At 51.0% G+C, this 16,775-nt stretch overlaps 1 protein-coding gene and 1 long non-coding RNA gene across 4 annotated transcripts in view; one reads left to right on the top strand and one right to left on the bottom strand.

The window, feature by feature from the left end:
* Positions 1-14,073: 14,073 nt before the first annotated feature.
* On the bottom strand, positions 14,074-14,878 carry LOC114231022 (uncharacterized). Its single transcript, XR_008557641.1, has 2 exons — positions 14,666-14,878; positions 14,074-14,280 (listed from the first exon to the last, which is right to left on the bottom strand). It is a non-coding gene; the product is annotated as an uncharacterized LOC114231022 (long non-coding RNA).
* Positions 14,879-15,286: 408 nt separating this feature from the next.
* KLHL5 (kelch like family member 5) overlaps positions 15,287-16,775 on the top strand; it is an 82,556-nt gene continuing 81,067 nt past the window's right edge. For 2 of the 3 annotated variants that reach the window (XM_054729512.1, XM_054729501.1), the window contains exon 1: positions 15,287-15,507. The gene's annotated coding sequence lies outside the window, so the exon portion shown is untranslated. The remainder of the gene's footprint in view (positions 15,508-16,775) is intronic. The other variant, XM_028143670.2, reaches the window with a different exon arrangement.

Raw genomic sequence — 16,775 nt, 5'->3', positions numbered from 1 at the left:
TATTTTTTTAATTTCTTTATTGATTAAGGTGTCACATATTTGTCCTCATCCCCCCATTCCCATCCCACCCCTCTCCCCACGCATGCCCCAATCCCCTGTTGAACTTAACCGTTGGATAGGCTTATATGCATGCATACAGGTCCTTTGGTTGAACTCTCCCCCTCCCCCCACCCTCCCCCTACCCTCCCCTATCCTCCCTCTGAGGCCCGATAGTCCGATCGATGCCTCCTTGCTTCTGGTTCTGTTCTTGTTCCTCAGTCTATGTTGTTCATCATTTCCCCTAGATGAGCGAGATCATATGTCACTAGATATATACTAATAAGAACTCAATGTGAGACGAGCAATAATAGTTATGCTGACAGGCAAATGAATCAATCTGTAGCGAGCTTCCCCCTGGACCAACAGTTCTTTTGAGACCCAATTTCAATGTCCAGTAGTTCCTTATGTGTACATGTCAGCACTGACCCCTCAGCTCTGGATGGTGGACAAATGGTGGTAATGGAGGTCCGACTCCCTCTGGTTTGGTCTCGGCCGAACCCAGGGGCACGGCGTCACCCAGACTAAGGGGCACGTGGCCTCACCCTTACCCAAGGGGCGCGTGGTCACACCCGGGCCTGGGACCCAGCCTCACCCGGATGGATCCAGGGGCGCACGGCCTCACCCGGACCCAGGATCTAGCTTCACCCGTACCCAGGGACGCTTGGCCTCTCCCAGACCCAGGGGCACGTGGCCTCACCCGGGCCTAGGTGCACGAGGCCTCATCCAGATCCAGGGACACATGGTCGCACCCGGACCCAGGGACGCTTGGCCTCTCCCAGACCCAGGGCCACTTGGGCTCACCCGGGCCTAGGTGCACGAGGCCTCACCCGGATCCAGGGACACATGGTCTCACCCGGACCCAGGGACGCTTGGCCTCTCCCAGACCCAGGGCCACTTGGGCTCACCCGGGCCTAGGTGCACGAGGCCTCATCCGGATCCAGGGACACATGGTCGCACCCGGACCCAGGGACGCTTGGCCTCTCCCAGACCCAGGGCCACTTGGGCTCACCCGGGCCTAGGTGCACGCGGCCTCACCCGGATCCAGGGACACATGGTGCACCCGGACCCAGGGACGCTTGGCCTCTCCCAGACCCAGGGCCACTTGGGCTCACCCGGGCCTAGGTGCACGTGGCCTCACCCGGATCCAGGGACACATGGTCTCACCCGGACCCAGGGATGCTTGGCCTCTCCCAGACCCAGGGCCACTTGGGCTCACCCGGGCCTAGGTGCACGAGGCCTCACCCGGATCCAGGGACACATGGTCTCACCCGGACCGAGGGACGCTTGGCCTCTCCCAGACCCAGGGCCACTTGGGCTCACCCGGGCCTAGGTGCACGAGGCCTCATCCGGATCCAGGGACACATGGTCGCACCCGGACCCAGGGACGCTTGGCCTCTCCCAGACCCAGGGCCACTTGGGCTCACCCGGGCCTAGGTGCACGCGGCCTCACCCGGATCCAGGGACACATGGTCTCACCCGGACCCAGGGACGCTTGGCCTCTCCCAGACCCAGGGCCACTTGGGCTCACCCGGGCCTAGGTGCACGAGGCCTCACCCGGATCCAGGGACACATGGTCGCACCCGGACCCAGGGACGCTTGGCCTCTCCCAGACCCAGGGCCACTTGGGCTCACCCGGGCCTAGGTGCACGAGGCCTCATCCGGATCCAGGGACACATGGTCGCACCCGGACCCAGGGACGCTTGGCCTCTCCCAGACCCAGGGCCACTTGGGCTCACCCGGGCCTAGGTGCACGCGGCCTCACCCGGATCCAGGGACACATGGTCTCACCCGGACCCAGGGACGCTTGGCCTCTCCCAGACCCAGGGCCACTTGGGCTCACCCGGGCCTAGGTGCACGAGGCCTCACCCGGATCCAGGGACACATGGTCTCACCCGGACCGAGGGACGCCTGGCCTCTCCCAGACCCAGGGCCACTTGGGCTCACCCGGGCCTAGGTGCACGAGGCCTCACCCGGATCCTGGGACACATGGTCTCACCCGGACCCAGGGACGCTTGGCCTCTCCCAGACCCAGGGCCACTTGGGCTCACCCGGGCCTAGGTGCACGCGGCCTCACCCGGATCCAGGGACACACGGTCTCACCTAGACCCAGGGACGCTTGGCCTCTCAGACCCCGGGGCACGTGACCTCACCCATGCCTAGGTGCACTAGGTCTCACCCGGATCCAGGGACACACGGTCTCACCCGGACCCAGGGACGCCTGGCCTCCCCCAGACCCAGGGGCACGCGGCCCCACCTGGACCTAGGTGTACGAGGCCCCACCCGGATCCAGGGACACATGGTCTCGCCCGGACCTAGGGGTGCGTGGCCTCTCTCAGACCCAGGGGCACGTGGCCTCACCTGGACCTAGGTGCACGAAGCCACCCGGACCCAGGGGCGCGTTACCTCTCTCAGACCCCTGGTCGCGTGGTCTCACCCGGATCCAGGGGCTCACGGCCTCACCCGTACTCGGGACCCAGCCTTACCCGGATCCAGGGGCCCACGGCCTCACCCGGACCCAGGGTTCAGATTCACCCGGACCCAGGGGCACATGGCCTCACCCGAACCCGGAATCCAGCTTCACCTGGCCCCAGGGGCGCGTGGCCTCACCCAAACCCAGGGGCGTGAGGCCTCACCTAGACCCAGAGGCGTGTGACCACATCTGAGCCCAGAGGCTCGCAGGCTCGCCTGGACTCGGGTCTCAGCGGGGTTTCGTCTTCTTGATCCCAATTCCTGTTGGTCAATTCCCTCTCAGCAATTCCTTCGGTCATTTTCTCAGAGCTCCAGGGCGGCTGCCGCAGAACTCGTTGGGCGGCGGGCTCGGCAAGGCTCCGGTGTGCCCGGTACCCGGCGGTGGGCTGGTCCGGTGTCGCTGCGTCGGCCCCTGGGTCTGCAACGGTGGCCAGTCGCTGAGCGTGCGCACCTGGCCACTTCGGGGCATTGAGATTCTTGAAGGACTCGGAGGTCAGCAAGCACGGAGTCTCCCACCCCATGTCTCCCAGGGGCTCGTCTGTCCGTGCTCGGCAGCGAGTGGAGCCGTCCCCTCAGCCGGAGACCGCCGGGGGAACTGCGCCGAGCACGTTCCTGGCCACCATTGTGTCGCCTGAGCCATAGTTCTTAAAGTGTGGACTTTGGGTCACCGGCATCAGCATCATCCTGCGTACCCCTCTCTTTTATTCTAGTTGTAGAGCATCTGCTCAGCCAGCCCCCCGGTCTTTCTGGCTGGTGTCTGCTCTGCTCTCCCGTCGTAGTCTCAATATTGTTGTGGTAGGCAACGATCAGGCTGCCGCCCTATGTCTCCATCTTGGTCCTCCTTTGTACAGTTAAGTCTTGATTGTTGTTGGTGTCACTGGGAGGAATTGTCCTCCAGGCCAATTGGCCGTGAGGACCCTCTTTGTCTATATAGGAAGAGTTGCTGTGCAGGAGACATGTTTGTGGGCCGGGTCTTGATGCAGCAATGCCTTGGCGCTCACTGAGTCTGCCTCTAGAATGCCTCCCTTATGCAAGTGATTGAAATCTGGTGTCATCTCCCACCAACCACTAGATGCCCTCGTTTCTGGGTCTCCAATGCAGTGTGGGTCAGCCACTACCTGAGGCACTCAGCAGGAAAAAGCTTCTGCTCAGCTTGGCTGGGGCGGAGCTACAGGGTGGAGCCTACAACCTTGGCTTCCTGTCAGCCCCGCCCTATGAGGCTCCTGTGTCTGTGTCCCTCTGTATTCCTTGCAAACACCTCTGAGAGAAACGCGCCCTGGAGTTTCGCCCACTGCCAAACAGTCCAGTCCCTCCCCTAATGAATCTGGACTCCCAGATTCTCGCCTGGAACTGGGCTTCAGTGCAGTTGGAACTGGGTCTCAGCGCAGTCTGGCGTCCCTGTCTCCTTCCCAGCAGGGCCACCCAGTGGCGCAGGCAAAAGTTCGTCCTCTGCGCACCTTCCAGTGCGCGCGTCTGGAGCCGCCGCTTCTCTGTGCCTCCGCCACCACAGCCCAAATTCATTCCCCCAGCGTGCGCCTGGCTTCCCAGGGTTTCGCCCGGAACTGGGGTTCAGTGCAGTCGGAACTGGGGTTCAGCACGGTCCTGAGCTTATGTCTCCTTCCCGCTAGGGCAGTTCAGTGGCGCAGGCAACAGTCCGTCCTTTGCGCCCCTTCCCGTGCGTGCCTCTGGAGCTCTGCCTTCCGCCGCTCCTCTGTGCCTGCGCCCCACAGCCCAGATTCATTCCCCCAGCCTGCGCCTGGCTTCCCAGGGTTTCGCCCGGAACTGGCGCTCAGTGCAGTCGGAGCCGGCGCTTAGCGCACTCCGGAGCCTTTATCTCCTTCCTGCCAGTGAACGCCGGCCAGGCCGTCAGCCGCCCCCTCCTCTCCGGCTCCATCCTCCCCGCAGGCGCGCGCTCGTGTCTCCGCCAGTTTCTCCATACCTCAGGCTTTTACGGCTCCCCCGATTGTCCCCGTGGCCTTCTCCTTCCCCCCATCTGTGGGCATTTCAGTCCGCCAGCTCTCCTGTGGTTCTGGACGATGTCCGTTCTGACCTCTAGTTGTGCCTTTGAAATTGTTGTGCCCGGCTGCAGGTTAGGTGTTTCACCTATGCCGCCATCTTGGTTTCTTCAACAGCCAATTTCTTTATTTATATTTTAAGAAGGACAGAGATGTAGCAAGCTCTACACCTTTAAGTGTGTGACTCTGTTGGAACTTAATGTGCATATTTGCCCTGAGGAATGGTGGGAAGCAAAGGCGGCTCCCAGAGCTAGAGATGTGTGCAGAGGTTCTCCCTGCTGCTCGCCACTCTTCCTTTGATGTCCCTCCTTGCATCTGTGCTCCCTTTTCTTCCTTATATCTGTACCGTCACCTCTCCATCAATCAAACATGACAACTCTGCAGATTAAGTTATTTCTAAAGACTTCACTTGATTTCTAATGGTCCATAAGTACAACATAGTTCATTTAACCATACTCCAATTACGTCATTTTTAGTTTTTCATATAGCACCACATGTGAAAATCACATACTAACATCTTTGTGTGAGTCTGATTATAGGGTAGAATACTGAGACAAACAGTATGAAGATATTTGAAGTAGTTGATTCACATAGGTAACTGTCTCCCAGAAAACCTCGGTCAGCATACTGTGTATGAGAGTGTCCATTTATCACCAAACTTCAACACTCGCCATTTTATTCTTTTAACCTTTGTCAATTTGAAAAGAAAAAATAAAAATTTGTGTTTTAATTTGCATTTTTTTTATTGCTAGTCAGTCTGAACACTTTTCATATTTACTGGAAATTTGAATTTCTTCTCTTGTGCATTGTCTGCTCACGTCTTTTATTAGAGCACTCACATCCTTGTTGCTGCTTTTATAGGCCTTTTCCCTCTATTGGGAATATGTATCATTTGCCATATATGTTGCAAACATTTTCCCTAAGTTGTCATGTTTTTGTGATCCTCACCGGAGGATATGTTTTTATTGATTTTTAGAGAGAGAAGGAAGGAAAGAGAGAAAGAGGCAGAGAGAGAGAGAGGGAGGGAGAGAGAAACATTGATGTGAGAGAGACCCATCAATTGGTTGCCTCCTGAATGCGCCCCAACCAGGGATCGAACCCGAAACCTAGGTACGTGCCCTGACCAGGAATTGAACCCTCAACCTTTTGGTGTACAGGACAACGCTCCAACCAACTGAGCCATCCAGCCAGGGCCTAAAAATAATAGTAGCAAACACAAATACAGTTTGTCTGTGTGCAGACACTGCTCTAACTCACAGGTGGCACTACTGACATTTGGGGCTAGATAATTCTTTGTGGGTAGGGGACTGTCCTGTGCATTGAGGAGTGTTTAGCAGCAGATGCCAGTAACAACCCTGCCCTGGTTTTGACAACCACCACCACAACAAAACGTCTCCGGACACCACCTGACGTCCCTGCGGAGGCAAAATACTCCCCATGGAGGAGCACTGTGCTGAACACTTAACCTCCGTTAAGTCATTTAATCCTCAAAACAACCTTAGGAAATAGTCACTATCATTGTTTCCATTTCACTCGCATCAGACCAGCTCTATTCTAGGTAATCTAATCGCCCAGAGAGTGGCTTTAAAAGACAATGTATAATCTCAATCAGCCTAATTACTTCTAATTGCGTTACTTGCAGCTAAACCATCTACTTTGGCAGCACAGCGAAGATTGGATTGACACATTTTGGGGGGCGGGGGTGAGGGTAATCTCTTATTAATGAGGTCAGTCTGAATGTGGAGAGGAGGGTTTGGGGAAGTTCCAATGTCCTCATTCATTTGGTGGCTCGTTCAGCAAATATTTCCTGAACACCTGCACGATGGCAGACAGCCGTCTGCACCCCAGAGATGAAGCAGCAAACGAGGCGAAGTCCCCGCACTCACATTCTAGTGGGAGTGTGCATTCCACTGACAATCATCAAAAAATGACAATAGCTTATGTTCAGATAATGTTAAATGTTCTGGGAAAAAAAATAAGGCAAAGAATGATGTGCTAACAGAGAGTCAGGCAGGGCGCATGCTGTGGTTTAAACAGGGATGTTAAAGAAGGCCTGCCTTGTATGATTCCATGTATAAGACTCAAGAGAAAAGGCAAAAATACAGGGGCAGAAACACGGCGGTGATTTCCAGAGACTGGAGATAGAGGGAGGGGTTGACTCCAAAGGGACACGAGGGAATTTTTAGGGAGACGAAAATTTATATTTTGATGATGGTAGTGTTTATGCAACTGTAAGCATTAGTCAAAACTCTAGAACCATACGTTAGATAGAATGGACTTTACTATAAGTAAATTAAGACTCAATATACACAATTCTCTCCCTCTCTCCCTCTCTCTCTCTCTCTCTCTCTCTCTCTCTCTCCCTCTCTCCCTCTCTCTCTCTCTCTCTCTCTCTCTCTCTCTCTCTCTCTCTCTCTCTCTCTCTCTCTCTGTCATCTCCGCACAGGCTATTTTGCTGTTTTAGAAACAGAGATTATTGAGAAAGGGGCTGGGAGTGGACCAGAGCTTGAACTTAATTGAAGAGAATTCCAGAGGGAGCCTCAGGTCAGGTCAGCAGGAGACTGCAGCGTTGCCCCTGCTTCCTGCAGTGGCCGAGGTGAGGTTGTTGCAAAGAAACCCAGGGCCCGAGGGCACACAAGAGGTCACGTCTTTAGCAGCCAGTTCAGTGGCCCAGAAAAGGCGGTCAGCATTGCTCAGACCACAGGCTGCGGTTCACTGAGCCGCCTCCTCTTTGTTCATGACCCTCTGGGGAGCATCTGGTTTGATCTGCCACCACTGTGTTCAGAATGCTCACTGGGCAGAGTGAGTTCACTGAGGCCTTTGCATATGGGCCCTCTCCCGCACACCCATACCTCGCTGCTCTGCCTGCACTGTCCCCACCCCAAGCTCCTGGGACAAGAAGTGCAGAGTCTGTTTCACTAACAAAAGCCGCTGCACTGAGATGGCAGCCTACACAGGGAAGAACCCACTGGGGCCACTTTCCTCAGAAGGAATATGAGGCAGACTTATCTGCCCAGCCAGTTCACTCAGAGACTGGGGGAAGGGGTGGGAGTGGTGGGCAGAAAGGTAAACCACCCTGGAATGGATTCCTGAGACCACTGTAGTATTTCAGCCTCTGGGAACAACGTTCCTGACAATTAATTTGGCCCGGAAATGTGTTATCATGTTACTTCCATGTATAAAGACACAGAAAAGCATAATCAAAACATTCTTCGTGCCCTAGCTGATTTGGTTCAGTGGATAGAGCGTTGGCCTGTCGACTGAAGGGTCCCGAGTTCAATTCCGGTCAAGGGCACATGCCTGGGTTGCAGGAGGCAACTGATCAATGATTCTCTCTCATCATTGATATTTCTATCTTTCTCCCTCTCCCTTCTCTGACATCAATAAAAATATATATTTAAAAAAAAAACAGCATTCTTATGATACTAAAATATAACATCCTGTCTCTAAGAAATCCAGTAAAACCAACTCCTAGGAGTCTGAAAGCATTCAGTGCAATAGGTTAAGTCCCAGATAAAAAGAACTGGAGGCAACAAGAAGGCATTTCAATGTCAAATTATGAACACATCCCATTCTCCTCCCCTCCATCCCCAAGAAAATCAAGAACTAGTGTTACTTAGATGCAGAAGAGCCCTCTTGCTGTAGCCTGTTCTTTTTATCTGATACTGGATCTATTTAGACCTAACACTTTCAGACTCTAGCCATTGATTTTACTCAATTTCCTAAAGAGTCAAAGGTTATTACATGCTAGCAGCATAAGAATGTTTCAATTGGGCTTTTTAGGGGTGTCTTTAGCACGTAATCTGTAAGTAATAGTGTTTCTTTTTTTAAAATATATTTTATTGATTTTTTACAGAGAGGAAGGGAGAGGGATAGAGAGTTAGAAACATTGATGAGAGGGAAACATCGACCAGCTGTCTCCTGCACACCCCCTACTGGGGATGTGCCCGCAACCAAGGTACATGCCCCTGACCGAAATCGAACCTGGGACCCTTCAGTCCGCAGACCGACGCTCTATCCACTGAGCCAAACCGGTTTCGGCAGTAATAGTGTTTCTTGATTTTTCTTGCAGTTGGAAAGGAAGAGAATAAAATGCTTGGGGTTTTTTTTCCTCTTTGTATTGCTTAGACTCTAAGCCTTAGAGCATTGACTCTGTGACTGTCTTCAAATGTGTTTAGTGCGTGCCACCTCCAATTCACCCACTGCTTTTCTATCCTAGGTCAGCTGCTTGCTACTCAGCCCGAATCTTTCCTCCACAATTCTGTGCTAAGTATAGTCACGGAATATAGAAAGCAAGTGTGAACACAGAGGGATGTGTGCTTTTAAAAAGGTGAACAAAATGGAGGAGGAATAGGAAGCATAATGATCAATAAGAACTTTCCAGTTTACATAGCTGTCTGATTCATCTTTGTTCATTCTCTCCCCATCACAAGTAGCACCGTGTCTTCTAGGCCGTAGGCTTCTTCATAATACTTGGTCAATGTTGCTGAATGAATATTCTATAAGCAATCCACCAGCACGGTGACAAACCTGAATGCTTAACCTTGTGGAACGGTAATAAACATTCTCTGAGAACATTAAAATGAAAGCCGGATTGAGTGGTTCCTGTCCGTTAGACAGGAAGTAATATGTCAAATATGAAGATACACCCTGGAATATTTTTTAACTCGTAAGAAATTAGCATCAATACGTAGTCTCACAATTGTTGTCTTAAAAAACCAAAACAAGTATGTTGAGATACTGGAAGATTTTCTTTTTAATACATGGAAATAAATACAGGTACTTTGTATTCATTCCTAGCCTTGAAACTTGATGGAATCCTAAATTAAGGATCTTCTAAAGATTCCTAAAACGGGGAGTATAACACTATAAATTAGAAGAAAGGTCCTTTTTCTAATACTCATGGGGAGAAAATGGCCATACTGTAATAGTTACTTCCCAAGGCTTCATAGGTGAGGAGTGTTTTTTCATTCATTCATTCATTCATTCATTCAACAAATGTTTATGAGTGCCTGGCACCATAGACCGCTCAGCTAGTCAGGGACATAGATAAGTTAGCCAATCAGGTACCTGCTACAACACAGGGTGCATGGGTTACAGAGGAAGAACTCGCTCAGCCTGGAAGGTTCAGGATAGAGATGGCCAGAGGAAGTGACCTTGAGCTGAGCCTTGAGAGATTTATACAAGCAGAGATTGGAAAGGCGGGACGCTCCAGATGGAGGAAACTTATTTAAGGTATAATTATGAGAGAAATTATACATTCTAGACACTGCAAGTTGTCTAGAATGGGCACAGGCCGAGAGAAAGAGAGAGAGAGAGAGAGAGAGAGAGAGAGAGAGAGAGAGAGAGAGAGAGAGAGAGAGAGAGAGAGAGGTTTGATGATAAAGAAGCTTCCGACCTACAAAGCCCATGTGAAGATGTTTGAACTTTACCTGGAAGGCAATAGAGAGTCACTAAAGTGTTTTGAGCAGGGTCCTGGGGGAGAAACAGAGTTAGGTTTGTATTCTAGAATGGTTAGGGAGACCGGCAAGAAGTGTTGGAATCCGTTTTACAAAAACCCTTTTCCCCAGTCAGAGAGGGTGTGTGGCCTGCTTACAGGAGGCCTGCTTGTGAATGGATAGATGGAAACGCTTACAGGAGAGCATGCGCTTTCCTTGCCCACGTCTCAGCACCAGTGCAGAGCAGTTCTTTGTTTGTAAAAAGTTGTCTTTGTCACTTATTCACCTTATCTCAGTTATGCAGTTTTGGCATCCACAGTGACGGTTCCCTAAAAGCTGGGGTCAGCCCCCCACAAACTGGTGATCATTAACCACAGAACGAGAGCCCGAGCAGCACAGGGCCCCACTGAATGGTTACAGGTTGCAGGCAGGGTCAGGGGGCTCCCTCCGCCCAGGAGGCCCAGGGCTCTCCGACTGCTATGCTGCCTTCCAAAGGCCACACTGTTCCCATTTGTGGGACCAAACAGACCGTGTAGGGGTGAGCCATCAGATCTCTGCGCAGGACGGGGTCTGACATGGTGTGGCACGGTGGTTCGCCCTGGACTGTGGGTGGACAGACCTACTGGGCCCATCCTGATTCTGCCTCTGGCTTTCCGGGTGGCTTTAGGCAAGTTGCTTCTTGCCCCTCGGTCTGTCTGTTTCCTGGTTAGCACGGCTAGTGAGGTCTCCCAAGAGCACCTCCTGACTCAGACAGGTGCCAAGTTTGCCTCGTGACCATGGCTCTGTGCTTCGAAGGCACTGTGTGCCTGCTACAAAGGCGGGGGGGGGGGGGGGGGGGCGGGACATCGCTCTCCACAGAGCTGCACTCGCCCCTGTGCTCCATTCTTAAAACTGGGGCGTCCTCCAGCAAGGTCCCCTCAGGCTGGCAGCGCCTGACTCTGCTGTGCCTGCTCCCAGGCACTGCCAGGCCCTTTTCCCCTGCCAGGGGCTTCCCTAAAGGCCTTGGAAAAGGCTCCAGTTCCTAAGATCTAGGTCGCCTGTTATTGTGAACAGAATTTATTTTAGACATAATTGTGAGTCTTTTCTGAATATAAGGTTGTTCTTACGGAGATGCTCTGGGGACTCAGAGGAGTGACCTGACAGTGCCTTGGAACTGCCTTTCCTCCACGTGTGAGGAGGGTCCCACCTGAACAAGGGGCATTGGTCCGTCCCTGCGATTGGACTGGGACTCTGCCATATCCCTCTGGCCAGAACGAAGAAATGGACAGGAGTACAAATGCGGCTTTTAGCCTTGGTTGTGACTGGGACAAGCTTGATGGCTCCCACGTGGAAGACAGAAAAGTGGCCCTACCACGTGGAGCAAGAGGGGAAGCCAAGAGGGGGAGCCAAGAGGGAAGGAATGTAGGCAGATTGCCTGCAATTTACACCTGCCCTCTGGGGGTGGAAGTGTTTTTCCTGGAGGAATGAAAACTGTAGAATAGCTGGACAAAGGAACACAGTTATGGCTGTCCCTTACATTTTCCATAATAATTTCATTTTTAATCTCCTTTAGATTTTAGTAACATTCATTTTGAAAATTCTAGATTGGCTTGGCTGTGGTAAAGGAAGCCAAGGAAACTTTTTTTTTTTTTTTTAACCAAGTTAAAAGGAGAAACAAGTTACCCTGGGAACCAAAAGAAATCAGAGTGAGAATCTGAGGTGAACTTCAAGGGGACAAATTTTGGGTTGGATTTACTCGGCCACCTGTCTCACCCATCTGGAAATTTTCCTTCCAGGGGTATGGTCTGCTCACACCTTTTAAAGCTCTGTATTTTAATAGGAGGCTCTTTTGTGTCAAACCATGGATAGCAGTGGATAGAATGTTGGCCTGCAGACTGAAGGGTTCCAGGTTGAATTCCAGGCAAGGGCACATGCCCAGGTTTCGGGCTCGATCCCCAGTGGAGGGCATGCAGGAGGCAACCGATCAATGATTCTCTCTCATCATTGATGTTTCTATCTCTCCCTCCTCTTCCTCTCTGAAATAAATTTAAAAATTTAAAGTATATATATTAAAAAACAAACATGGATAGCCGCAGTACTGTTAAAAGTAATCCTAAATCCTCAAATCCTGGGATCCAGTTTTTGACCATAGATACTGTACATAATTATAGTTGAGCCTTTAATCCTCCCCTCGTGCACAACTCGTAACCAGAGCAGAACATGAAAAGCCAAACCATTTCTTTATTAAGGGCACCTACACATAAGGATCAAGTTCTGTTTGCTACCTGTCAGTACTACACTTCAACCAGATGAAAACATTGTTAAGCTCACCATCGTGATTATTATCAACTCAAATCATCTGAGAACTCACAAAGGCCATAGTATTAGCACCACCTGTAAAGTTACCAGTAATCAAATTTTAGGTTCATTTATTCCACTTCTGATTACTGCTGTATTGTTTCTTCTCAGGGAAAAAAAAAACATTACGACTTGGACAGCATTTATTGATCCATTATTCCTCTCTGATTCTATGGATCCATTTACGGGCCAACTTGTAAAATCTCAGCATAAATTCTTAGCTGTGAATGCTTCTTCAATGTGTTGCCAGAATGAAAGATTAAAAACAGCCATTTCAAATTCTAATTTTAAAAATGGGCTGTATCTTAAACCTCATTCATATGTCTAAATCATGTGACTTAGTTATAACTGTATAAAAGCCCTTTGGCCAATACAAAAAGAAATACAAGCTATCTTTCCTAGGTGAAGTCATTCATTCATTCAAAAAATATTTGTTGAGTATCTACAAATAGCAGACACCGGTAAGTAATAGACACTGGAGATGTAACAGCGAACTAAACAGACACATTTCTGTTCTCATGGAGCTTACATTCCATTGGAACAGAGATAAACAGATATAGGTCAGGTGGTGCTAAGCGCTGAGAAATGGGGAGGGGGCGTTGCAGGTTTACAGAGGATAGGCAGGAAAGGTAACATGAAGGGAAAGGGAAAGAGCCGTGTGAATAGCTAAGAGCCTTCCAGACGGAGGGACATGCAAAAGCTTGACTGGCAAGTGCTTAGTGTGTTTGGCAGAGAGGAAGGAGTCCGGTGGGTAAGAGCTGAGGCCATCGGCACGGGACCAGATTACAAGGGATGTTTTATTTGATTTACTTTTATTGGAGTGGTGGAGCAAATAAACTTAAAATATCCATTAGTAAATCAAAGAGAATAGATTTTAGGACAGTACAAAAACACATTTAACGTGGGGGGAAAAAAGAGGAAAGGGTGTATGGGAAATCCTATTTCTTAAATTAGGACTAATTTTTACTGCAATTGTAATCCAACTTGATTGCAATGATTTTCTAGTCTTTCTCACTATAAAACCAAAAGAAAACAACTATTAAAATTCCAAAATAGAACAACAAATGGGGCAGAGGGGTGGTCATGAGAAGAATGCCTTTTGCTGTTAATGTACATACACAAATGTTAACAACGGAAAGTCAAATGAGGGCTGAAAAGTAGTAACAAATTCCAAAAACTTAGGCTATGGGTTTAGAGAACTGTCTTTTGTACTTAAAGACAATACTACTGAAATAATGTCTATCTATTTGTGCAAGTGATTGCAAAGGAGGGGGTTGCAGTCGCTTCCATGTGGCTCTAATTTTTAAAAAATTGCCCTAACTGGTTTGGCTCAGTGGATAGAGTTTCGGCCCACAAACTGAAGGGTCCCAGATTCAATTCCTGTCAAGGGCATGTACCTTGGTTACATTTGATCTCTGGTCAGGGCACATGCAGAAGGCAACCAACAGATGTGTCTCCCTCACATCGATGTTTCTCTATCTCTGTCTCTTCCCCTCCCTTCCACTCTCTCTAAAAAATCAATGGAAAATATCCTCGGGTGAGGGTCAACAACAACAACAAACGTACCCTGTGCTTCCGTGGAGCCCTCAGTGGTAGATTTTCTGATGTTTCACCTTCCTGATTGTGACAGTTTTAAATCCGCCCTTCCGCTTTCCTTTGAACTAGCAGTCTGATTCAATGCTTCATTGTTTTATATTATGTTGCTTTTTCTAACCACTTCCCCAAGAGGGAGTGTACAAAATAGATCCCTAAAATAAATCTCCCACAGCCACCCCTAGGTTGCTGCCACAATTTGGCTTTTATTCTGATAGTGACTTGATCCATCAGGCTTCTGGATCACCACTTGCTTGCATCGGATTTTCATTAGGAAGACATACTGGAAATGTCCTGAGCAAATGTCATTTGGGCTGGCAGTGGGGAATGGCCACAATCAACCCCCTTGGGGACAGCACACAGCTAGCTCAGAGTAGCAAACAATTAATCTGCAAATAACGAACATATGCATTACTTGGAGAATCAAAAGGAGGCGGACGTTTCGTTTACACATCAGTCTGAGACAAGCCAAGGAAACCCCAGTCCTCCCTTATCCACCATGAGCTCCACGAGGGAAAGTACCTGAGCTGTTTTGCTCAAGTCTGATCATGAGTTAACATACATAAAGTGCTTTAGGTTTGTGCTTAGCATATAGGCGCTGAGTACATGAGTTATCGCTGTTCTCAGCATCTGCTATACTGTATAGGAGCTTAATATATGGTGGCTAAAAAGATTTAGTAAGTTAAAGCTACTTTTGTGGAATTCCTATTAACCCGCCATTGGGAAACGATGATTATGGGCAGTGTTGAGAATCATGATCCCTATGGCACACACCCATATCCGGGGCACAAGAATGACCAGATTGTTGCCAGAAGGGTTGCAGAGGCTGGGAAAGAGGCGACTCTTGGTGAGTTTGCCCAAAGCTCCGGGACAATACAGTTCTGTTCTCCAAGGAAGCAAACCACAGGCCCGCGGTCTGATCGCCTTCCCGCCCTGCAGAGGGACCTCTTCCTAAACTTCCACACCCAGGAAAGCCCCACTCCCAGTTTCAAGGGGCGGGGAACAACCGGAATCTGTGTCAGCTCTGCCGCCCCCCGCCCCCTGCCCCAGAGCCCCGCCCAGACTGACGTCCCCCTCCCCCATGAGCTTCCAAACCTCAGCCCGCGGGCCCCCCCACCCCACCTTCTCCCCTTCTCCCCTCTCCCCTTCCTTCCCTCCCCCAGGCCCGGGCCGTCGGCGGGCGCCGCGCAGGGGGGGGAATAGAAACCGCCAACCCGGAGGCGGCGGCAGTCTCCCGGGGCCCAGCGCCGGCGACGAGGGGGCGGGGCCTGTGTGTGGGCGGGGCCTGGCGGGAGGGGGCGGGGCGGGAGCCGCTCGCTCGGCGCCGGGACTGACGGGCGATCCGTCCCGACTCCCACTCCCTCGCCCTCCCGCCCGCTCTGATTTGCCCGAAGAGTTGGTCCCCCCAACACCTGGTGCAGATTGACGGAGGGGGAGCGGCCCGCCCCAGCCCGGCGGGCGCCGGGGGTGAGGCTGCCAGGAAGGGGTTGGGGGCGCCTGAGGGGCCGAGCATCCCTCTCCCCCGCCCGCCGGCCCCCGCCCCCCGCCGGCCCCCCTCCTCCCGCCCGGCCGCCCCGCCCCGCCGTGACCCCCGGCCGCCTCGGGAGCCCGACGAGGTAAGTGCGACTTCCTCCTCGCTGCCGGTCCCCACGCGACTCTTCCCCCCCCCCCACCCCCACCCTGTCCTCGGCGGCCCGAGTGCCGCTGGGCCCTCCGTCTGCCCCACGAGGCAGCCAGGCGGGGGGCCTCCCCAAACCGCGTCCGGGCTCGAACCCGGGCCGGGCCTCCGCGCCGCGCCGCCCCGAGTTGTGCAAAGTTGTGGCCGCGGCGCCGGCGGCGGGCCTGCGAGGCGGGGGCCGCTGTCCAGGACCGTCGCTCTTCCCGGGACCGTTGGGCTCAGGAACTGGGAACCGTTTCAGAGTCCCCCCCTTTGTTACCCGCAGGCTGTCAGACTCTGTGAGCTGTGATTTTAAGTAATTGCCTCACCCCAGAGTGCGGAGAACCGGGAAGGGACTGGATGTCTAGGAAGGCTGGCGTGTCTGGTTGAAACTTTATTCCTCTTAAGCATGTCACTGCATACTTCGGGATCAAAAGCTAAGGGAGAAAGTTTGCTGTATCCAAGAGGAAAGCCCGACTGCCATCTTTATTGTTGTTCCGTTGGATTTTGAAAAATGTATTTCAATGGTGGGTGCACATGTACAAATTCTCTCTCCCCGCCCACCCGGGACCCCCAGCCCGCCAGTGTTTCCACGGTCTTCTGCATCCTGGTGCGTGTGCACCTGCACGCTTAAAAATGCCTGGCAGTTACTAGTGCCTGATAAATTTTCATTCTCCTTTCTTTCAGAAAACAGATTAGCAAGTCTTTTTTGGTTATTACACCACTAGGAAAAAAAAAATAATGACTTATTTCTGGTTTTAAGCATTTGTGGATTTAACTGTATCGTGAATGTGTATATTCTATTGACTTGCCATAACTATGTGAATACCTTTACACAAAGGTGACTATACTATTTTTGGGTAATGGGGCAGTTAGGTAGAAATCATTGTGAAATTGTAAGAAGATAGGTCTTAATATATACAATAGATAGTGCCAGAAATTATTTGAGGCACATAGTACCATAGGATATACACCTAAATGAGAAAATTGAGGCACAACAGGAAAAAAAAAAAAATACAAAGTGAAAGAATACAAAGTGACAGGGAAACAGGTAAAGTGCATACTATAAAATTGTATGATGCAGTTGGCGACATTTTTAAAATATCCCACAGAAAATAATGAATTTTGGACAACAGTGTACTTCAATAAAGGGCAGTAATAAAACTCTAAAGGTAAGTTCTCTGAGAGCTTAATTTTTTTATCCATTCATAACATTTAAAATTACCT

Source organism: Eptesicus fuscus, chromosome 2, assembly GCF_027574615.1.
Source record: "Eptesicus fuscus isolate TK198812 chromosome 2, DD_ASM_mEF_20220401, whole genome shotgun sequence".
NCBI lineage: Eukaryota > Metazoa > Chordata > Mammalia > Chiroptera > Vespertilionidae > Eptesicus > Eptesicus fuscus.
The sequence above is the reverse complement of the archived record's forward strand: the minus strand, read 5'-3'. Positions and strand labels throughout refer to the sequence as shown.